The following is a 24,745-nucleotide window of genomic DNA, read 5'->3' as shown; positions in this document are numbered from 1 at the left end:
CCTTAGTTAAGTTTATACCTAGGTATCTTAATTTTTGTTGTTGCAATGGTATATGGGATTGTTTTTTTGTTTGCTTTTTTCTCTTTCTGAGAGTTCATTATTGGTGTATAAAAAAGCCATACATTTCTGGGTGTTAATTTTGTATCCTGCTACATTGCTGAATTCATTTATTAAATCTAGTAGTTTTTTCATGGAGTCTTTAGGGTTTTCTATGTACAATATCATGTCGTCTGCAAATAATGACAGTTTCACTTCTACTTTTCCAATTCAACTGCCTTTAATTTCTTCTTCTTGTCTGATCACTATGACTAGCACTTCCAGCATTATGTTGAACAGGAGTGGTGAGAGTGGGCATCCTTGACTTCTTCCTCTTCTTAGGGGAAATGGTTTTAGTTTTTGCCCATTGAGTATGATGTTGGTTGTAGGTTTGTCATATAAGGCTTTTATTATGTTGAGGTATGATTCCCACTTTGATGAGAGTTTTTATTAGGAAAGGGTTGGATTTTGTCAAATACTTTTTCTGCATCAATTGATATGATTATGAGATTTTTTTCTCTCAATTTGTTTATGTGATGTATCACATTTATTGATTTATGGATGTTGTACCATCCTTGCTTCCTGAGAATAAAACCCACTTGGTCATGGGTATGATATTTCTAATGTAATGCTGGATCCAATTTGCTAGGATTTTTTTGAGGATTTTAGCATCTATGTTCATCAGAGATATTGGCCTGTAATTCTCTTTCTTTGTAGTGTCTTTATCTGGTTTTAGGATTACTGTAATGCTGGCTTCATAAAGAGAGCTTAGAAGTTTTCCTTCCTCTTGAATTTTTTGGAATAGTCTGAGGAGGATAGGTGTTAGTTCTTCATTGAATGTTTGGTAACTCTCCTGTGAAGTCATCTGGCCCTGGGCTTTTGTTTGTTGGAAGTTTTTCTTATTACTGTTTCAATTTCCTCCATAGTTTCTGGACTATTCAGATTTTTTTATTCTTCCTGATTGAGTTTTGGAAGGTCCTATTTTTCTAGGAATATGTCCATTTCTTCTAGGTTGATCAGTTTGTTGGAACAGAGTTGTTCATAGTATTTTTTTTTTTTACAATACTTTCTATTTCTGTTGGGTCTGTTGTTATTTTGCCTCTTTCATCTCTGATTTTGTTTATTTGGGTCCTCTCTCTTTGCTTCTTGGTGAGCCAGGCTAAATTTTCATCAATTTTGCTTATCCTTTCAAAGAAACAGCTCTTGGTTTCATTGATCATTTGTTTGTTTTTTGTCTCTATGTCATTTATTTCCACTTTGATCTATAGTATTTCCTTCCATCTGCTCACTCTGAGTTTTTCTTGTTGCTCTCTTTCTAATTCTTTAAGTTGTAGAGTTACATGATTTATTCCCATTTTTTTTTCTTGTTTTTGAGGTAGGCCTGCAATGCTATGAACTTCCCTCTTTTTTAAAAAAAATTTTAAAATATATTTTATTGATTTTTTACAGAGAGGAAGGGAAAGGGATAGAGAGTTAGAAACATCGATGAGAGAGAAACATCAACCAGCTGCCTCCTGCACACCCTCTACTGGGGATGTGCCCACAACCAAGGTACATGCCCTTGACTGGAATCGAACCTGGGACCCTTAGGTTCACAGGCCAACACTCTATCCACTGAGCCAAACCAGTCAGGGTGAACTTCCCTCTTAAGACTGCTTTCACTGTGTTCCATAGATTTTGGATTGCTATGTTTTCACTGTCATTTATTTCCAGGATCCTTTTTATTTCTTCTTTGATCTCTTTGGGCACCCAATAATTGTTTAATAACATGCTATTTAGCCTCCAAGTGTTTGAATGTTTTATTGTTTTTATTGTAGTTTATTTCTAATATTATGCTATTGTGATCTGAGAAGATGCTTGATATGATTTTAATCTTCTTGAATTTGAAGAGACTTTGCCTGTGTCCCAATATGTGGTCCATCTTTGAAAATGTCCCATGTGCACTTGAGAAGAATGATATTCTGTTGCTTTGGGGTGAAAGGTTCTGAAGATGTCAATTAAGTCCATCTGATCTAGTTAGTCATTTAGGATTGCTGTTACTTTGCTGATATTTTAGTCTGAAGGATTTATCCAGTGATGTCAATTGGGTGTTAAAATCAACTACTATGATATTATTGCTGTCAATACCTCCCTTGATATCTTCCAGAAGTTTTTTTTATATGGATGCTACTCCATTTGGGTACATATATGTTTACCAGAGTTATATCCTCTTGTGGTATCAAGCCCTTTAGTATTAGGAAGTGGTCTTCCTTATCTCTTGTTATGGCCTTCACTTTGAGGTCTATTTTGTCAGATGTAAGTATTGCTACTCCAGCTTTTTTTTTTTCATTTCTATTTACCTTAAAAATATTTTTCCATCCCTTCACTTTCAGTCTGTGTGAGTCCCTTGTTCTGAGGTGGGTCTTTTATAGATGGCATATATATGAGTCATCTTTTCTTATCCATTCAGCCACTCAGTGTCTTTTGATTGGAGGATTTAGTCCATTCACATGTAAGGTTATTACTGATAGGTACTTGTTTGTAGCCATTTTTATTCTTTATGTCTATGTTCCTTCTCCCCTTTTTATTTCTTCTTTTTACAACAGTCCCTTTAGAATTTCTTGCATTGCTGGTTTGGTAGTGATAAACTCCCTTAGCCTTTTTTTATCTGCAAAGCTCCTGATTTTCCCTTCAATTTTGTATGATAGCTTTGCTGGATAGTGTATTCTTGGATTCATTCCCTTGTTTTGCATCACTTTGTATACTTCATTCCATTCTCTTCTGGCCTGATGTGTTTCTATTGAGATATCATTTGATAATCTAATGGGAGGTAACTCTCTGTCTTTATCTTGTAGCCTTTAAGATTCTCTCTTTGTCATTAATGTTTGCCATTGTAATTATGATGATATTGGTGTGGGTCTTTTTTGGTTAATCTTGTTTGGGGCTCTCTGTGCTTGTGTGACTTTTTCTTCCCCAAATCAGGGACGTTTTCTGTTATTATCACTTCAAATAAGTTTTCTAAACTTTGCTCCTCTTCTTGTCCTTCTGGCGCCTCTTTATACATATGTTACTTCTTTTCATGTTGTCCCAAAGCTCCCTTAGGCTCTCCTCCTGCTTTCTAATTTTTTTCTCCAATTGCTATTCAGATTGGGTGTGTTTTTCTGCCCTTTTAACTCACTAATTCAGTTCACTGCTTCTTCTAGTCTATTGTTGAAACCTTCCATTGTGTTTTTATTATAGCAATATCATTTTTTATTTTCTCTTAATTCTTTTTTTTTTTTTTTAAGTTGATGGTGACATAAACCCAGGGAGGAAAGCTTCATTTTATAGTCATTACTTTTTTTTTTTTTTATTGCTTAAAGTATTACAAAGGGTATTACATATGTGTCCATTTTATCCCCCCGCCCTAGACAGTCCCCTAGCCTCCCCTATCCCCCAATGTCTTATGTCCACTGGTTATGCTTCTATGCATGCATACAAGTCCTTTAGTTGATCTCTTACCCCCCTACCTCCTGCCCCGCAACCCTCCCCAGCCTTCCTGCTGCAGTTTGACAATCTGTTTGAGGCAGCTCTGCCTCTGTATCTATTATTGTTCAAAAGTTTATAATGGTCTCTATTATCCATGAATGAGTGAGATCATGTGGTATTTTTCCTTCATTGACTGGCTTATTTCACTTAGCATAATGCTCTCCAGTTCCATCCATGACGTTGCAAATGGTAAGAGTTCCTTCCTTTTTAGAGCAGCATAGTATTCCATAGTGTAGATGTACCACAGTTTTCTAATCCATTCATCTACTGATGGGCACTTAGGCTGTTTCCAGATCTTAGCTATGGTGAATTGTGCTGCTATGAACATAGGGGTGCATATATCCTTTCTGATTGGTGTTTCTGGTTTCTTGGGATATATTCCTAGAAGTGGGATCACAGGGTCAAATGGGAGTTCCATTTTCAGTTTTTTAAGGAAACTCCATACTGTCTTCCATAGTGGCTGCACCAGTCTGCATTCCCACCAGCAGTGCACAAGTGTTCCTTTTTCTCCACATCCTCTCCAGCACTTGTCGTTTGTTGATTTGTTGATGATAGCCAGTCTGACAGGTGTGAGATGGTACCTCATTGTTGTTTTGATTTGCATCTCTCGGATGATTAGTGACTTTGAGCATGTTTTCATATGTCTCTTGGCTTTCTGAATGTCCTCTTTTGAAAGGTGTCTATTTAGGTCCTTTGCCCATTTTTTGATTGGATTGTTTATCTTCCTTTTGTTAAGTTGTATGAGTTCCCTATAAATTTTGGAGATTAGGCCCTTATCGGATATGACATTGGCAAATATGTTTTCCCACACAGTGGGTTTTCTCGTTGTTTTGTTGATGGTTTCTTTTGCTGTGCAGAAGCTTTTTATTTTGATGTAGTCCCATTTGTTCATTTTCTCTTTAGTTTCAAGTGCCCTAGGAGCTGTATCAGTGAAGAAATTGCTTCGGCATATGTCTGAGATTTTGTTGCCTTTGGATTCTTCTAGAATTTTTATAGTTTCCTGTCGTACATTTAAGTCCTTTATCCATTTTGAGTTTATTTTTGTGTATGGTGTAAGTTGGTGGTCTAGTTTCATTTTCTTGCATATATCTGTCCAATTTTCCCAGCACCATTTATTGAAGAGACTATCTTGGCTCCATTGTATGTTCTTGCCTCCTTTGTCAAATATTAATTGAGCATATTGGTTCGGGCCGATTTCTGGGCTCTCTATTCTATTCCATTGATCTATATGCCTATTCTTGTGCCAGTACCAGGCAGTTTTGAGAACAGTGGCTTTGTAATACATCTTGATATCTGGTATTGAGATCCCACCTACTTTGGTCTTTTTCAGGATTGCTGCAGCTATTCGAGGTCTTTTTTTATTCCAGATGAATTTTTGGAGAGTTCGTTCTAGATCTCTGAAGTATGCCGTTGGTATTTTAATGGGAAGTGCGTTGAATTTATAGATTGCTTTGGGTAGTATGGACATTTTAATGATGTTGATTCTACCAATCCATGAACACGGTATGTTCTTCCATCTGTTTATGTCTTCCTCTATATCTTTTTTCAACGTCCTGTAGTTTTCTGAGTAGAGGTCTTTTACCTCTTTAGTTAAGTTTATTCCTAGGTAGCTTAATTTTTTTGGTGCGATGGTAAACGGGATTGTTTTTATAATCTCTCTTTCTGAAAGTTCCCTATTGGTGTATAGAAATGCCTCGGATTTCTTGGGGTTAATTTTGTATCCTGCTACATTGCCAAATTCATGTATTAAGTCCAGTAGCTTTTTGATGGAGTCTCTAGGGTTTTGTATGTATAATATCATGTCGTCTGCAAATAAGGACAGTTTTACTTCCTCTTTTCCAATTTGGATGCCTTTTATTTCTTCTTCTTGCCGAATTGCAATGGCTAACACTTCCAGTACTATGTTGAACAGGAGTGGTGAGAGGGGGCATCCCTGTCTTGTTCCTGTTCTTAGGGGAAATGGTGTTAGTTTTTGTCCATTGAGTATGATGTTGGCTGTGGGCCTGTCATATATGGCTTTTATTATGTTGAGGTATGATCCTTCTACTCCCACCTTGCTGAGAGCTTTTATCAAAAATGGGTGTTGAATTTTGTCAAATGCTTTTTCTGCATCAATTGATATGACCATGTGGTTTTTTTCTTTCAATTTGTTTATGTGATGTATCACGTTTATTGATTTGCGGATATTGTACCATCCTTGCATCCCTGGGATAAATCCTACTTGGTCATGGTGTATGATCTTTCTGATGTACTGCTGGATCCGATTTGCTAAGATTTTGTTGAGGATTTTGGCATCTATGTTCATGAGGGATATTGGCCTGTAATTCTCTTTCATTGTGTTGTCTTTACCTGGTTTTGGTATTAGGGTGATGCTGGCTTCATAGAATGAGCTTGGAAGTGTTCCTTCCTCTTGAATTTTTTGTAGTAGTCTGAGGAGGATAGGTTTTAGTTCTTCCTTGAATGTTTGGTAAAACTCCCCTGTGAAGCCGTCTGGTCCTGGGCTTTTGTTTGCTGGAAGCTTTTTGATGACTGCTTCAACTTCTTCCATAGTTATTGGCCTGTTGAGATTTTTAGATTCTTCCTGATTGAGTTTTGGAATGTTGTATTTTTCTAGGAATTTGTAAATTTCCTCCAGGTTGTCTAGTTTGTTGGAGTAGAGCTGTCCATAGTATTTTTTAACAATCATTTGTATTTCTGTGGGGTCTGTTGTTATTTCGCCTCTATCGTTTCTGATTTTGTTTATTTGGGTCCTCTCTCTTTGCTTCTTGGTGAGTCTGGCTAGAGGTTTGTCAATCTTGTTTATCCTTTCAAAGAACCAGCTCTTGGTTTCATTGATTTTCTGTATTGTTTTTTTGGTCTCTATGTCATTTATTTCTGCTCTAATCTTTATTATCTCCTTCCTTCTGCTCACTCTGGGGTTTTCTTGTTGCTCTCTTTCTAATTCTTTGAGTTGTAGAGTTAGATGATTTACTACCATTTTTTCTTGTTTGTTGAGATAGGCCTGTAGAGCTATAAACTTCCCTCTCAGGACTGCTTTCATTGTGTCCCATAGGTTTTGGATTGTTGTGTTTTCATTGTCATTAGTTTCCAGGATGTTTCCAATTTCTTCTTTGATTTCATTGGTAACCCAATCAATATTTAATAGCATGCTATTCAGCTTCCAGGTGTTTGAGTATTTTGGGTTGTTTTTATTGTAGTTTATTTCTAATATTATGCCATCGTGGTCTGCGAAGACGCTTTTTATGATTTCAATTTTCTTGAATTTGGGGATACTTTGCTTGTGACCCAATATATGGTCTATTTTTGAATATGTCCTATGAGCATTTGAGTAGAATGTATATTCCCTGGCTTTCGGGTGAAGTGTTCTGAAGATGTCTATTAAGTCCATCTGATCTAGTGAGTCATTTAGGATTGCTGTATCTTTGCTGATTATTTGTCTAGAGGACTTATCCAGTGCTGTCAGTGGTGTATTAAAGTCCCCTACTATGATTGTATTGTTGTCAATGTCTCCTTTGATATCTTCCAGGAGTTTTTTTATGAATTTGGGTGCTCCTGCATTGGGTGCATATATGTTTACCAGGATTATATCTTCTTGTTGTATTGATCCCTTTAGTATTATGAAGTGGCCTTCCTTATCTCTTGTTATGGCCTTCACTTTGAGGTCTATTTTGTCCGATATAAGTATTGCTACCCCAGCTTTCTTTTCCTTTCCATTTGCCTGAAAGATATTTTTCCATCCTTTCACTTTCAGTCTGTGTGAGTCCCTTCTAATGAGGTGGGTTTCTTGTAGACAGCAGATGTATGGGTCATGTTTTTTTATCCATTCAGCCACTCGATGTCTTTTGTTTGGAGCATTTAGTCCGTTTACGTTTAAAGTTATTATTGAAAGGTACTTGTTTGTAGGCATTTCTGTTTTTGTGTGGCTGTTTTCTTTCTGAGCTTTTTATTTCTTATTTTTATACCAGTCCCTTTAGCATTCCTTGCATTGCTGGCTTGGTGGTGATAAACTCCCTTAGCCTTTTTTTGTCTGTGAAGCTTCTTATTTCCCCTTCAAGTTTGAATGATAGCCTTGCTGGATAGAGTATTCTTGGATTCAGTCCTTTGCTTTGCATCACTTTGTAAATTTCCGTCCATTCTTTTCTGGCCTGATGTGTTTCTGTTGAGAAATCATTTGACAATCTAATGGGAGATCCCTTGTATGTAACTTTCCGTCTCTCTCTTGCAGCCTGTAAGATTCTCTCTTTGTCCTGAACATTTGCCATGGTAATTATGATGTGTCTTGGTGTGGGTCTTTTTGGGTTCACCTTGTTTGGGACTCTCTGGGCTTGTGTGACTTTTTTCTTCCCCACCTCAGGGAAGTTTTCTGATATTATTTCTTCTAATAGGTTTTCTAATCCTTGTTCATCCTTCTGTTGTTCTGGTTCCCCTATTATTCGTATGTTGTTTCGTTTCATGTTGTCCCAAAGCTCCCTTAGGCTCTCCTCCTGTCTTTTCATTTTTTTCTCCAATTGCAGTACATTTTGGGTGTGTTTTGCTTCCTTGTCTTCTAAATCACTAATTCGGTCCTCCGCTTCTCCTAGTCTACTGTTGATACTTTCAATGGAGTTTTTCATTGCAGCTATATCACTCTTCATATCTTCTTGGGTCTTACTTAAGTTGTTGATTTTTTCATCTGTTTCTTCTAGCTTCTTCCATATGTTATCGATTTTTTCATCTGTTTCTTCTAGCTTCTTCCATATGTTATCGATTTTTTCATCTGTTTCTTCTTGCTTCTTGCTGAGGTTGTCGATTTTTTCCTCCATCCGGTTTATGCACTCTAGGACCCTTATTCTGAATTCTTTTTCTGTCATGTTGCATGCCTCTGTATTACTTAGCTGCTTTTCTGGAGAGTCCTCCTTCTTTCCTTTGGGGGTTTCTTTGTCTACCCATGTTTGATCTCACTGACATATCTAGACGTTGAGTCGTTCAGTGGCTGCTCCCTTGGTGGCAGTGACTCCTTGGTCTGCGGTTCCTCTTCGGGCGGTTGCGGTAGCAGCTGCTCTTCAGTTGGCAGCAACTCCTCTGGTGGGTGCTGTTCACAGCTGTGGTGGCTCTTCTGGCTGGTGGGGCGAGGTTTCACGTACAGCTGCTGTTCCTCAGCAGAGGGTGTGGTGCTCAGGAGGTTGCTGTTGCTTGGATCTGCTGTGTTGATTTAAAGGCACAAAATACAACACAACAAGGCACCACGTACCAGGCACTATACACAAATATATTCACGATATTAATAACCCCAAATAAAGGTGACCACCTGAATTAAGAGAATTAGGGGATAAGGAAGAAGGAAGAGAAAAAGAGAAAAGAGAAAAAAGAAAAGAAAATTAGGGACCAAAAAAAGGAGTGCAAAAATGAAAGTGGGAAAAAGGAGGGGGGAAAGTAAAAGCGAGAAAAGAAAGGAAAAGAAAAAAAAAGAGCGAAAAGAGAGAATGAAGTGGAAGAGGGGAAGAGACTTTTTATATGAGGAGAATGCTCCTATAGAACAGCCATTAATCCCGACAAATTCCAGCAACAGCTCCCTGGAGATAAATGCAAACTAGAAACAACCAATAATATAACGATGAAAATAGAATGGAGAACACTAATCCCAAAATAAAATAAAGAGTAAATAAAATGGCACTTTAAAAAAAATGGTAAAATGGTAGCAGTAATAATACTGGTTAAAAATAAGAAGGTAGTAATTAAAAGGGTAAAATCAGGTGATGGAAAAAAGAAGAAAAAAAAAAAGAAGAAGAGGAAAAGAAAAAAAAAAGAAAAAAAATTGGTTTCTTAGTTAAAAGGTGAAAAAAGAAAAAAAAAAATATTGCAGTAGTGAAGGTCCTTCGGTTCTTCTATTCTTCAGTGTGGCTCGCCTTAGACCTGCCAGGTATTCAGGAGAGTGTTGAGTTTCCCTGCGATACACTGTTCCTCTGTGTTGTAAACCACAGTCCTTATTTTAAAGCAAGCCGCATTTGTTTCCCAGACTGCCTTATTTTGTGTTTAGCAAAGAGTCAGTTTGTGGGTCAGCCTGTGGGTGGCAGTGTTCTGGGGTTGGCCTCTGAGGCTACAGGGCCTCTCTGTCCAGTGGAAGTTCACTGCCCAGAGCTGGCTGCGTAAGAGTTACCAGTGCTGTGTTGTTGCTGGGATTGAAAATCCCTCTATAGGCCAGACCCTGTTAACTCCCAGGGACTGATCAGGTTATTTTAATCCTTGATCTCCTACAGGGTGGAATCTGGGTGTGGCTGTGCTCCTTGCCTGGGGGCTGGGGGGAGGAGTCTCACTCTCCGGAGAGAATGGCTGCCTCAGACGTGGGCTCAGGGGTGTCTCAGCACTCAATTCGCTGCCACCTCTCCCGGCCCCCCTTCTCTCCTCAGTCTCTCCCCAGATTCCACTCCTCCGCACACTCTCCCTCTCTTCCGCACAGGTGAGTGTCTGTATCCGAAATGTCCCATGAACAGGATTCAGTGAAAACAAACAAACAAACGCCGGCCGCGGAAACGGGGAAGGCTTGGTTTCTGTAAGCTTCTTCTCTTACCGGGACTGCATGGTCTGATCAGCTCTTCAGGCTGCCCCCTTTAGGCTCAGTCCTCTGTGATCACAGACCGAGCTCTCAATTCCCCCGGCAGCGCCAGGAATCCCGCGGTTCTCCTTTCCCCTGTTAGGGGCTGTGCCTGTCCCAAGGGACGCGGCTGTCTGCCACGCGGTCTCCCTCCGACTCTCTGGGCTCAGAGGTCTGACAAACTTTCCTGCCCAAATCCCTGGTTTTTTTACCTTTCCAGGGGAGTTCTGCTCTTCCCGGCTGTAAACTGTCTCGCCAGCTGAGGAATTTCGCCAATTCGGGGTGGATGTTACTAGTTTCAGCTGCTCACTCCATTTGCTCAGGGACACGACCTGGGACGCGTCTGCCTATACCGCCGCCATCTTCTAGACTCTCTATTTTCTCTTAATTCTTAACATATGTTTTTGATTTCTCGTCCATCCGGTTTACGAACTGTGTGACCCTTACTCTGAATTCTTTTTCTGACATACTGCATGCCCCCATTTCATTTAGTTTCTTTTCTGGTTATTCCTCCTTTTCTTTTTTTTTGGGGGGGGGGGGTGGGTGGGGTGTTGATTCTTTGTCTCCACATTTTTGCTGTCTCTTTCTGGCCCTGGGCAACCTTTTGGGGTTTGAGAGATGGAAGGTTCTATCAGGGCAATTGTCCAGAAATTGTTAGCCCAGAGAATGGATCTGCCTTGAGTCTCATGCCTTTATCATCTCTGCTCTATTCCCTTATCCCATGGATATGGTCCCTCAGTTGTCAGCTTCTGATGCTCAGGGCGTTGGGGGTGCATGTATAGTTCCTCTGGTGTGCGACTTCCTATGAGGACCCAGAGCCCCTGGCATGCAATTTGCTGTGCACCCCAAGTACCTGTAGCAGGGTGGCACCCTAGGTCCCTCTGTCAGTGCACTTGCAGTGCAGTCTTGTGGCCCCTGGCTAGGCACACCAACTTGTTCCAGGTCACCCTGTCTGACTGTCCTAAGGGTTGGGGAGAAGCAAATGCAGGTTGCTTGGGGTTGCACAGTGAGAGCTACCCTGTGGCCTGTGAGGGGTGTGCACTGGGTTACTCCAGGTTGCCACAGCAGCAAGACCCTGGGCTCAGGGTAGAGTGGGTTCTGAGTCACACAGTCCTCACTTTCTTGTAGCCCAAAGTGAGATGTGCACTGGGTTGCTCCAGTTTTCCCCTCCTCAGTGTGGAGCAGGGGCAGGTTGCCCTGGGTATTTCAGTCCAAGCTCTCCTGTAGCCCAGAGTGAGGTGAATATTGGGTTGCACTGGATGGCCCTGGAAGGACTATCCCAGGGGCCAGCATGAAGCAGGCACGGGTTGCTCTGAGTCACACAGTCAGAGCTTCCTTGTGGCCCTGAGTGAGGCTGCACTGGGTACTCTGGGTCTCCCCTCCCAGGCTGGAGTAAAGTGGACATGGGTTGCTCCAAGTCACTCCAATAGGGCTATCGAGGTGGCCAGAGTAGAGCGGACAGCAGTTGCTCTGGGTTGCACAGTCTGCTACCCCAGAGTGGGGTGTGCTCTGGATTGCTCTGGTTCACCCCAGCAGCAGATCCTGGGGTTCAGGGTGGAGTGGGTTCTGGGTTGCTCTGGGTCATGTTAACAGCACTGTTCTGGGTTCCAGGGTGGGGGTTGGGGCACCGGGTTCCCCCTGGCTTGTACTCACTGTGGGGATCTTGGAGCCGGATTCTAGGATGCTTGGTCCCAGCAGGCTGGTGAGGAGGCCTGGTACAGGAGCTCACTCTGGTGGCACAAACGCTCCCTGCAGAAGTCTGGGAGCCTGCCACTCACTGCCAGGGCATGATGGTGGTTCCACACGTGTTATGGCTAGCAAGTGGCATTCTCGAGGTGTCCTCTGCCCTTCTTATTGAAAACTATCTCCTCAGCTGTGTCTAATTTGTTAATTCAGGGTGGATGTTCTCCAATTTAGTTGCTTTTCTGGCCTGGTCTTGGGAGGAGGTGAATGACACTGCTGCCTATTCAGCCATCATTTTCTCTCCCTTGTCATTCTTATTCTTTATGCCTGTGTTCTTTTTTTTAATTCTTTATTGTTTAAAGTATTAAAAGTATTTTTCCCCCATTGACCTCTTCCCAACTGTTCCCACCCTCCCCCCGCCCACGAGCATATGCCCTCATCCTCCTACTGCCTGTGTCCATGTGTTATGCTTATATGCATTCATACAAGTCCTTTGGTTGATCTCTCTTACCCCCCCCCACCCCCCCCGCCCCATGTCCTTCTCTTTCTCTCTATTTCTTCCTCTTACAACAGTCCCTTTAGGCTTTCTTGCAGTGCAGCTTTGGTGGTAATAAAGTATTTTAGCCAGAGTTTTTCTGTTCAGCAAACCTCTTTATTTTTCTTTCAATTTTGAATGATAGCCTTGCTAGATAGAGTAGTCTTCAGTTCAGTCCCTTGGTTTGGTTTTCAGTATTTTGTGTATTTCATTCCATTCCCTTCTGGCCTGAAGTGTTTCTATTGAGAAGTCAGTTGACAGTCCTAAATAGGAGTTCCCTTATAAGTAACTTGCTCTCTCTGTGTCCTGCAGTCTTTAGGGTCACTTCTGTGTATTTATTGTTTGCCATTTTAAATATTATGTGCCTAGGTGTGGGTCTTTAGGGCTTTTTCTTGATTTGGGGCTCTCTGTGATTCCTGAACTGAGTGACTTTTTCCTTCACCAAGTTAGAAAAATTTTTTGCCATTATTTCTACAGATTCTCTATTCCTTTCTCAGTTTCTGCTCCTTCTAGTTCCCTTATAATGCAAATAGTTCCCTTATAATGCAAATGTTGTTACCTTTCATATTGTCCCAAAGCTCCCTTAGATTCGCCCCCTGCTTTTTTTTTCCATTTGCTGCTCTGAATGGGTGTTTTTTCCTACCTTGTCTTCTAATTCGCTAATTTGGTCCTCAGCTTATTCTTGTGTGCTGTTGAATTCCAGGGTGTTCTTTATTTCAACTATGTCATTCCTCATTTCCAATTGATTCTTATTTATTGTTTCAAGCTCTCTTTTCATGTTGGTATAGCTCTCATTAAGTCCCTTATAATTCTCATTAAGTTGCTTGTACTTCTCACTGAATTGTTTGAGCATCCTTATTATCATTACTCTGAATTCTTTATCTGACAAATTGCTTGCCTACATTTCATTTAGTTCCTTTTCTGATAATTCCTCCTTTTATTTCATTTGGGATTGTTCTTTGTTTTTCCATTTTTTGCTGTCCCTTTGTTTTTGCTTATCTGTATTTGATCAAACTGCTATGCCCCCCAGACTTCCTGGAGTGGGCTTATATAGAAGGTGTTTTATGGGGCTCCGTGATGCAGCCTCTTAGATATCCTTAGCTGGGTGCTCTAGGAAAGCCCCTTGCTTGACTTATTTGGGTTCTCCTGTTGTAGTATATCTTGAATGTTATTGCCCCTCTGTGGATGGAGTCTCCTCTCAGGCTGTCTATGTGCCTCACCCTCGACCACATCATGAGAGCTGTTGTAGAAGTGCTGATCTAACAGAACAAAATGCCACACAACAAAACCTGAAACAAAAGAAACAAAACGCCCTAACCATTTGGCTCAGTGGATAGAGCCTTGGCCTGCGGACTGAAGGGTTCCAGGTTCGATTCTGGTCAAGGGCATGTACGTTGGTTGTGGGCACATCTCCAGTGGGGGCTGTGCAGGAAGCAGCTGATTGATGTTTCTCTGTTATCAATGTTTCTAACTCTCTATCCCTCTCCCTTTCTCTCTGTAAAAAATCAATAAAATATATATTTTTTAAAGAAACAAAACAAAAATATACAAAAGACCCCTGGAGCACCAACATAAGTAACCACCAGAGAAGAAAGAATTAGAAAAGAGAAAAGAGAGCAATAATGATAGTAAAAAGATAGAAAAAAATGTGAAGTAGAAACAATACAAACAAACAAAAGCACAGACAAAAAAGAGGGTAGTGGAGTATGTAGATGCAGAGCAGAAAGAAAGAAAATAAAAATAAAGAAATTGGGAAATATAGAAAGGAAAATGTTTTACAATAAAGGAGAAAGAAAGAAAAAAACAGTTTGAAAAGGAAAATAGAGGAGAGAGCAGCTAGACCTAAAATAAGAAAAGGAAAAAGATGAGGATGCAGGAGAGAAAGCAAAGTATGTGTTGCGGGGGGGGGGGGGGGGGGGGGGGGGGATTAAGTATTAAAAAACAGAAAAAAGAAAAAATTGAGTAGGAAAGAGGAAAATCAGATATATGAACAAAACAACAGAGACTAGAATAGTAACAAATCAATAAAGCAGATAGATAAAGAATGTTTAAAGGGGGGAAAAGAAATGAAAGAGAAAAAAAGTTTTAATGGGGAAAGGAAAGGAAAAGGGGAAGAAAAAAGAGAAAGGAAAAGGGAAGTGTGTTCCTTTCACAGTGTCGTGTGCCCCAGGGCTTCTCCCTGTGAGTCCACTCTCCTGGGCCTCCTGAGAGTAACTTCCATGCTGACCACTGTCAGGCACTGTCCTCCTTTGGCTTTCACAATCTGCTTGAAACCCCAAGCGACCCACTGGTCCATCTTCTGTGTGGGTCTCTTCAGGCCTTGGCTGCCAGCAGGAGGGACCAGTCTTCCCTTTAAATAGGCTTGTTAGCAGCATGGGGCCCAAGGCTGGTCAGCAAACTTCCCTGGGTCCCTGGGCTCTGCCTCTGCCCTCCTTTGCCTGCCAGCCAGCTGTCAATCTTAATCACCAAAAGTCTGTTTCTGAAAGGGCCTTAGGCGGGGGAGGTGCTGTTTAGCTTTCAGGGAACCTGGTGGGTGTGTTTCCCTGTCCCTCCTCTGCAGGTGGCCCAAATATCACTCTCCCTGGGCTGGGCAGATCCTGTATGGGGGCCAGTGGGCCGGCTGGACCTGGAGTTTCTATCAGCTCCACCCTGTGGGGAAAGCACCAGCCTGGTTCGCAGGACAGTGGGGCGGACAGCCCCTCCCCCAGTCCAGGCCCTGATGCTCCTGAGACTGTTCAGACCCTCAGGCTTGGCCTCTGTTTTTGTTTCCTCTGGAAAGCTCAAAATGCAGGGTGTGGCATGCAGGCCCCCTGAGCGGGGTGGGCTGTATCACCTAGGGCAGTGGTGGGCAAACTCATTAGTCCACAGAGCCAAATATCAACAGTACAACGATTGAAATTTCTTCTGAGAGCCAAATTTTTTAAACTTAAACTGTATAGGTAGGTACATTGTTATGAACTTAATTAGGGTACTCCTAAGCTGGCCTTTGCTAAAAACGTCCTCAATCAGATTGAGGTACATTCGCTGAGGTCGACCTCTTCCAACTCTCCCATCCACACTCGTCTTGTATATTTGTTTCGTCTACCTCCTTTCCCTCTCTATATGTCCAAGCCATCTCAACATACCTTCCTCAGTCCTCGACACTACATCTTCTTTCACTCCATAATGTTCCCTAAAATTAACTTAATAAAGTTTACTTAAAGTTTTAAGTCAACTTCGCACTGTACGTGCGCGCCCGCACATGGTATTTTGTGGAAGAACCACACTCAAGGGGCCAAAGAGCCTCATGTGGCTCGCAAGCCGCGGTGTGCCGACCACTGGCCTAGGGAACGGTTTTTCCTTTTCCTGCCCTGTGGCTACTGGGAGCAGCTAGCTCCTCTTAGGAGAAATGGCCATTTCGGTTTGGGGGCCTGTGACTACACCCTCCTGGCTGCTGCTTTCCAGGTCTCCCTGCAACTGCTTCCCACCCCAGTCTCTCCTCAGGCACCGCGAGTCCACATCTTCTTCCCTGCCCCAAAGCCACGGTGAGCAGCTGCAAATGGAAACTCCTGTCCTCTGGGTTAAAAACAAAACAGATGAAAGGAAACTGTGGCTTTCTCTCTGACCCGCTCTGGTCTGCCGTTTCCAGACTCGGCAGTGGCCAGCAGCCCTGCCGCCTTTCACGCTGGAGGTTACGTGGGCCGGGGGTCTGGCTCTGGTGCTCTGGGCTGTGGAGCCCAGCCTGGATTCTGGGCCTTTATCTTCTGAGGGAGCAGACCCTCCCATAGCCCAGCGCTCCCCCTCATTCTCCACCTGCGACTTGCCCCCCTGGAAGCTGGGTCAGCTCCCCCCTGACCTTGCCCTTCTGTGGTCTCCAGGTGTTTTCTGTTCTTCCTGGATAAGTCTCCTCCTCAGCTGGGCCCCAGCTGGTAATTCCAGGTGCATGTTCTCCGATTTAGTCATATTTCCAGCTGGGCCCTAGGAGGATGTGCACAACAGTTCTGCCTGATCAACCACCATTTTTCTACTCCCAGTCACTACTATTTTTAATTTTCACCACAAATCTGTAAGGTGAGAGTTGGTATGCCCACATTATATATGAGAAGCTAAAATCAAAGAGAGAACGTGTCTAGTCCAATGTCACCAAGTTCAGACCAAAGATAAAGGCAAGGCCTTTCCAGCAGCTCATCTAATTGCCCCCGAGCACTTTCTAGTTTTTTAGAGTGGGCAGCCACACTGTCATCTAGTAGGATTTATTTATTTCTTTATGCCAATTAACAGCACAATGAAATGCTCCTCACAGCAAACAGAGTAAGCAAATTTGAAAGACTCCAAAATACCAAGTGTTTGGAAGGTGTATCAAGAACTCCGCACCCCACCGGTGGCGATGGAATTTGGCACTTTGGAGAATAATTTGGCATCTTCTAAGTCGAATGCAGCTCTACTGTAGCCCAGCTAGTCCACTCCTCCTGCGTCGTGTGCGATGTGCATAGATGTTGACCACAATGTAGACACTGACATACAGACAAACAACAAAAACCGAACAATCTCCACTTGAGAGGACTAAAGAGGAAGGAATGTCACTAGGGAAAACCATGCTCTTGGAAGAGCAAGAACATGGAAGTAACATTTAACAAAAAGGTCACGGAACACAGAGACATTTGCTGGTAGGACTGTGAGTTTTGGAGCACCTGTGGGAGCTTTGGGACGTCAGGGGGAATGGGTGATAGTAAGGACTTAAGAGCTGGATGGGAGGAGGGAACTGGGAAGCTTGAACTTGGTGGTGGCTGAAGAGAAAGGGGTGCCCAAGGGTAGTATTCTATAAGGTAACCCCGGAGAAGGCAGGGTGTCATTTGTACTCAGAGCTTCCGCTGGACTTGCCTGGAGGGAGTGCTCAGAGCCGGCCATGAACAGATCACAGACACTGAGACACTCCCCCTTAAATCACACTGTGGGCAGAGCTGAGGCTGAGAGCGGAGCTCAGTTATGTGTCCTTGGCACTGCCCATGTGTACTTTTTTGAAACAAAACCAGGGATATAAATGAATTGCTGCTAAATTTCATCTTCCTAAGTCAAGCCCATTTTCTTAGCCAGCTGTCTTTTTGACAGTTTAGTTTTGGACTTGCTAACGATGTGTCCTGATTTCACCTGGTAAGGGCGTCATCAGCAGAGTGTCCAGCTGGGTTAGACCAAAGAAGGCCCCAGCACCAGACAGGTGGACAGAGAAGTGGGGTAGCTGCTCCACAGCCTACCCTGCTGCCGCCCTCCTCTGTGGTTCTGTGGGGCCATATTCCTCCAAAGCAGCCACTGTTGGGAGGCCCCCACGCTGGGCCCTGCCCAGGCCCAGCCCTCATAACCTGTTCCTCCCCTGCACTTTTAACCCTGAGCCTGGTGTTCATCCTAGGATACCAGACCAGTCCCTCTAAACACTCTGTATGTCATCCTTTTCTTTAAATCCTCACCCGAGGATATATTTTTATTGATGAGAGAGAGAGAGAGAGAGAGAGAGAGAGAGAGAGAGAGAGAAACATCAATGTGAGAGATAAACATTGATCTGTTACCTCCTGTACACACACACACCAGGGATCAAACTCGCAACCTTGGTATATGCCCTGACTGTGAATTGAATCTACAACCTGTACAGGACGATGCTCCACCAACCAGGCTGTTCATCCTTTATGATGTGTCATCATTGTGCCTCCAGGGTCCTGACTAATCTCCCTTCACAAGAAATGATAGCACATTAGCACTGGGCACCACTCCCCACTTCCTTCCCCCTTTTTCTCCAAATGGCAGAGAGTTGCATTATTATATTTGGTTCTTCTCTCAGTTGATTGTCTTTGTAACTCTCAGCATGATCCTTAGGGCAGGCAACCTTGATGCCATCGACATCTCAATGGCCTCTGTGTGAAGTAAGAACATCCACATTCTTCCCCTTCCCTCCATTCCCGCTCCCCCGACCCCCTCTGTCAGCCAGGACTTGAGGACCAGGATTTGTAAATTGTCAATGTTATCAAAACCTGCAGTCAGTGATCCTAGTTGTCATTTGTTTGTTTTCTACAGGCTTATTCGGAACCTGAATACCAGTTAACCATGGTTTTGTGTGGTCGCTGAGGAACCGTTCCCATTGCAGAGCCCAGTGGTGTGGGAGGGTTGTGTCTCCTGTTCTTGGGGTCTCCATTTCCCAAAGGAAAATGCACCCCGACTTGTGGTGAAATGAATGATCGTTTCTCATACTTCATCAGGAGCTCAAAATCATGCTACATTGGAGTTGGCTTCCTATTCAGACCATGACTTATATGTGTAGTTCTTTGTTTGCTTTATTGGGCTTTTAGTCAACATTTCTTTTTTCCTTGAGGGGTAGCAAAGTATGCATTCTCACCACATTTTCAGGGGTATTTAGTTGCTCAACCCTCTTGCCTCCTGCAGCATATATCCCTCCTGACGTTCTCCACCCTCCAGAACTAAGGGAACGCCCTGGACCCTCCCTGCCCTCCCTCCCACCACACCCACCGTCCCTGGACCCGTGGCTCCTTTGGCTGAGCATCTGCCTTGTTCTGACGGATTTTTATTCTCCAACAGCTTTCTTCTCTGTAAGAAGTAAACATTTTTAGTCTTTACATATCCAAAGACACCTTTATTCTTTTTCCTAAGACCATTGATCTTTTAGCCAAGTACAAGATTTGAGGTTCAAAGTCACCCCCACTCCCTGGACCACTCTTGTCTCATAGCATTCCATGCGCGGTGTGAGCTCTGAGGCTGTCTGACTTTATTCTTCTGTGGAAGGCGCCCCGCCGCCCGCCTGCCACCACCAGGCTCTGAAAGCCTTTAAAAACCTTCACTTTATCATTGTTGTTCTGAAATTACATAATGTGTAAACACTGTTTTTAAGCTCCTCCCTTCCAGTCCGTGGTCCTGAGGTCTTCTGCAGCTCTGCTGTTTCCTTCTCCTCTTTGCTCTTCCTCTTCATAAAATTTATACGTAATTTTCTCCCTTCCTTCTTTTCTGTTCCCTCTTTGAGAAATTCATAGCAGTTGGCCTTTCTATATCATCCTTCATTTTTTCCCTCTGTCTTGTTTTGCTCTTTTCTTATAATTTCTTTGGCCTTAATTTTCAACCTTTGGATTGAATTTTCATTTCAGCCACTGTACAGGAATTCTTTCTTATTCTTTTCTTTTTCTTTTTCATAGCACACTACTCTGATTTTATGGTTTTAATATTTTCTCAAGTCTCTGAGCATATTAAAGTTTTGCCTGTTCCTTTGTTTCTCTTAAGTTCCCTTCTTAATTGTTTGTTTCTTTTACTAGGTCAGTGTGTCCCTTTTTTCACTCTGGCCCTTTCTTCCACACTCTCTTCTCCTATCTGACTTGGTTGTCATATGCAGTCATCTCTCCACACCCACTGATGACCTATAGGATGCTCAGGTGTGAAGGAAAACCCCTATTCTGTAAAACTACTGTTTGGAATTCTCTGCTATTCTTTGGACGGCCTCTATCTAATTTTGAAAAAGTAACTTTGCTTTCTAGCCTGCTTGAATAATGGGGGAGATAAACTTAGCTATCTGACCTTGTAGGCCAGAGACTAAATACACCCAATGCCATGCCAGGTGCATTTTTTAATTGGATAAAACTGTGTAGTTTTCAAGGCCGCCGCCAGCAAGCGCACAAAGGGCTGGCTCTTCCATAAAAAGGGAAGTTCTGCTTGGAGCTTTGCTTTATTCACACCCGCCGCGGTGAATAAAGTGTAACTCCAAACTCTCAGAGCGCTGTTTGGTTCTGGTCCGGTTTTTCTGTAACACAGGGGCTTCCTCTTCTGCCATCTGAATCCTCTGGCTCCTGATCAGCCCTTCACCTGGGAAACTCGGGCTGAGGGGCCTGTTTTCAGGATGGCATTATTCCTGCCTCAGGGGGAGCAGGAGGGGGCTTGCTGACAGCCAGATCGCAGCAGGAGGAGGGCTTTACTAAAAGAGGCTCCGCCCAGCACCAGCAGCCTTGATTCTCTTGCAGTTTCTTTATCACCTTAGAGACATCCACACATTTTTGTTCCTAGAGGAACTTCTGTGGCCAGCTTGACATTTTGTACCCAAAGGTGGGGAAGTGGGGATGAGTTCCCCCACCCTAAATGGATCTTCCGCCAGTCTCCTTATATTCATCCCCTTTCAACCCCCGACTCCCACCTGCCGCCTCTGAGCCCAGACCCTGTGGCTCTGATGGGCTTAGCCTTTCCACTCTCCACCCTCCACCCCACCCCCACCCCCACCCCCAAAAATACACACACACCAAGGCTACCCTGCAGCCAGCCTCCCCCAGGCTTCCTCTAGGCTGGAGCCTCCATCTCTTTATTTCTTCCCCTTAACATGCTCTCCACCCCATCCAGCCTCCAGGAATTCTTGTGTTTTTTCTTTTATTATCTATCCATTTAAAATATAATTGTAATGGCCTGTTGAAAGGCAGAAAGCACCAAATAGGCTACTAGTAAGTCTATTGTCTTGAGTTATACCGTACATTTGAAGGAACCGATACACGAGAACACTAGATGAACACACCCATGATCCTGTGGCCTGTGCATGGCCAGTCCCATCTGCAGGTGAGCACAGTTACACCTGGTTGTGACTGTGGCACACTGTGTGAGTGTGCATATGTGTTTGTGTGTGTTTTTGTGTGTGTGTGTGTTTGTGTGTGTGTTTGTGTGTGTGTGTGTGTGTGTGTGTGTGTGTGTGTGTGTGTGTGTTTCACAGCATAGTTTTACAGTTTTTCTGAGTGCTGGGAAGACTTAGTCTTTATCACCTTAACGAATGAGTGAGCCTCCCTGGGGCACCTGCACCAGCCTTCCAGAGCACATCTCGGATGTCCGTGTCATTAACCTTATTTGCACCTGAGAATATGTGGAGGCAAAGCCACTTAGCAGAGTGGCGAGTGGTGAGCCAGGAATGAGCAGTCGTGTGGCCACATTCCCACCCCTGCTCTCTCCTGGCTCAAATTGTTCTGGGGACTAAATGCGATAAAATACGTGGAACTCACAGAAAAGTCTGGCATAAGAATTACCGTTCCAGCTCCCCCTTCTTGGTCACAGACCTACCCACCCCTCTTCCTCTCTCCTCATGGAAAGAGGACAAAGGCCACAGCAAAGCTCTTGGGAGGAAGTGGCCTCCTTCCTGCAGGGGACTCCGAGTTCAGTTGGTAGCAGCTGAAATGCGAATTTAGTTCAGTTTTCACACCAACAACTTGGAACCAAAGGCTGTGATCCAAACACACCTGCCTGGAATTTGGCAATCCACTCACTAATTAGTGAGATTTCCATTTCTCTCCGTTTTGATGGGAACGTCGGGGTGGGGCCCCCCCAGCAGCTCCCTGCCTGCTTCCCTGTGTCTCAGGGCCTCCAGCATGAGTCGCCCAGGCTGAGCGGTGGCACCAGAGACCGGCTCCAGGGCCTCCAGGCAGCACAGGAGGGAAGCGAGGAGAACTGGCAGAGCTTTGGGTTTGGACAACCCTGGCTCATATTCGAGCTGTCACTGAGGAGCTGGGGAGCATGAGCAGTTCCCTTACCTCTCTGTTCCTCAGTTTCCTTTTTTACAAAATGAAGAAGAGAAAAAAGGAAAACCAAACAAGCAGGAGAAAGCCCACCTTCCCTGTGATGGAATGCCCTGACATCGCAACAAGCACCGGGGTGGGCAGTGAGGACAGGCCTGGATCCTTCTAGGTGCTCAAGGAGTGGTCGCTGTCTGTACACTCCAACCTCTGCTGGGATGCGGACCTCACATGTCTCCTGAGGCTCAGAACCATGTGGGCTGAGCAGCAGGCTGTGTCCTTCTTCTGACTCGCTCCTCTTCTCTGCCTGAGATTCGAGCCAGCCCTACCCCTGACCTTTGTCCTTTCTTGCTTCCTTCGTCCCTTCTACCTTTTTTCCAGTCGGAAGCTTCCTCGCTTTTCCCGTCTAGTCCACAGCTGGTTGCCTTCAGTGCTGTCAACAACATGGGACGTTTTGCCTATGGTCACGTCAGACTTTCCCAGACCACCTGCCCGGGAGTTCCTCCCGGTCCCTAGGCTGCTCCTCTTTCCTCAGGGAGACAGTGGGTTAGGAGGAGGCCAGAGGCTTAAAGATGTACCCCTGGATGAGGTGCCCCCGGAAGTTGGGGCCCCAGGGTAGCTCTGGCTCTCACAGCCTCATCAACCTGGCCCTCCTCTGTGCCCGCACGCTGACCACCAGCCTTTAGCAACGTGCAGAGAAAAGGGGCCGGGCAGTTCAGTCCTGGCCTCAGCACTAGGCCTGCTGCCTCTCAGCCTCAGCCCTCCTCACTCACAGCTTCTCTTCAGGAAGACCTGGTGCTGCTGGGGAGGGAGGGGCTTCAGACCAAGGCTGCAGGGCCTGAGCCCGGATCTCTGCACTTGGCTTCCCTGGACCCGCCTCCCATGCCCCATTGCACCCTCCTCACCCACAGCCTGTGACAGGCTGTTGCTTCTCTTCACACCTCTTAAAATATGTATAGCCATGATTTGGTTTTCTTTTTTAAAATGCATTTTTATTAATTTCAGAGAGGAAGGAAGAGAGAGAGAGAGAGAGAAACATCAATGATAAGAGAAAATCATTGATCGGCTGCCTCCTGCATGCTCCCTACTGTTGATGAAGCCCACAACCCGGGCACGTGCCCTTGACCGAATCAAACCCAGGACCCTTCACTCCACAGGCTGATGCTCTATTCACTGAACCAAACTGGTTAGGGCCACAGTTTGGTTTTCTTAAAAGCTGCTGACTTTCCAATGGATAAGTCAAACTATACCTCTGTTCTCATGCACAAGAACAGGAAAAAGGTCCAAGGAAAATATGTTTGCAATACACATGAAAAGGTGGTGCTGTCTTTTCTGTATAAAGAGTCAAATCTATATATATAAAAAGCCAGTGTCTGTGACGACCATGATGACCAAACGACCGCTCACCATGAGGTGCATGGAGCATTTCTCGGTCCCTACCCCCGGCCCACGAGCGGGGTGGGGTGGGACTGGGGGCTGGCGAGTGGGCTGAACGGCTGACCTCTTGGTCCCTGCCCCCGGCCCGAAGGCTCCAATGGATCAGCAATGGTGAACGGGGGAATCGGGGTGGGTGGTGGGAGGGCCGGGCTGTTAGGCTGTTGGAATCACCAGCTCCTCCCCAGCTGCTCGGGGGCTCAGGCCTGAGGGAAAGCAGGTGCCAGCGACTTCACCTTCATGCACGTGCACCGGGCCGGCCACTGATGAAATGCGCTGCCCTCTCAGGGCCGCTCACACCAGGATGGGTAGGTCGTGGGTGCACCCCACAGCTTCTATCAGCACCCCAATCCCCAGTGGCAGCAGCAGCGGCAGCAGCAGCACCCATGAGTGGCCCCAAGCAGGCAGCGTGTTCCATCAGCGGCCGGCCCAGCACACCTGCATGGAGGTGAAGTCACCGGTGCCTGCTTTCCTGCAGGCCTGAGCCTCCAAGCAGCCAGGGATGAGCTGGTGATCCCAATAGCCTGACAGCCCAGTGGCGGAAGCAGCTTTCGGCCTGGGGACTGGCAAACGGGCAGAAGATGGCCCTGATCGCAGGAGGCTAGGCCCTAGGGACCCTACCCACACGATTCTGTGCACTGGGCCTCTAGTAAATTAATAATAAAAGCGTTAATCATCCCTCTGACTGAGGAAACAGCAAGAACAAAATATTCACCTAAAAGAACTTGTAATTTATAAATGAGCATGACAGTATACTCAACCTTGCTAGTAATCAAGAAAGTGCAAACAAATAACTTCAAATGTTTGTCATCTACATAAATTATTTTTTATTTAAAATCTAATGCTTAATTCTGACAAGAGGCTCTGAAGTGAGCACTGGTACATCTCATCATTGATTGCTGAGAATATAAATTTCTGCAGCCACAACCCAGGAATGCATCCAAGTTTGAAACACTCCTAACCTTTGACCCAGTAATTTCATTGTTGGAACACAGGCTAACAAAAAAGTATGAAATGCAGATATTTACGTTCACATGCTTTATTACAGCACAATTTAACTGGCAAAGGAAAGGAAACAACTAGGTAATTAAAACAAATTAAAGAGCTTCTACACATCCATGTGGGAAAACGGTTGTGGCATAATGTTTGGTAGCAAAAACCCAGCACTCAAAATCATACGTTCAGGAAAATCTCAGTCGTATAAAGCAAATGTCCCAAACACATACGCCAGCTTGAAATAAACATCCCTTATTGTGCTGGAGATTATGAGCTGTTGTTGGGGTTTGTTTTTCTTCTCTCCACTTAATTTTCTGCACAGAGAGCACCTGTTACTTTGATGAAGGGCAAAAGTCTTAGAGAACCCACCTCCGCCTGGAGAGCTCACAGCCAGAAGACAGAGCCCCTCCCAAGAGGGGGCAGCCCTGGGGGTGTTGGTTGGGGCGGGGGGCTAAGGCAGGAGGGATCCCCTCCCCT

The sequence above is a fragment of the Myotis myotis genome, unplaced genomic scaffold (genome assembly GCF_014108235.1).
Source record: "Myotis myotis isolate mMyoMyo1 unplaced genomic scaffold, mMyoMyo1.p scaffold_m19_p_8, whole genome shotgun sequence".
Classification (NCBI taxonomy): Eukaryota; Metazoa; Chordata; class Mammalia; order Chiroptera; family Vespertilionidae; genus Myotis; species Myotis myotis.
This window is presented reverse-complemented; position numbering follows the sequence as displayed.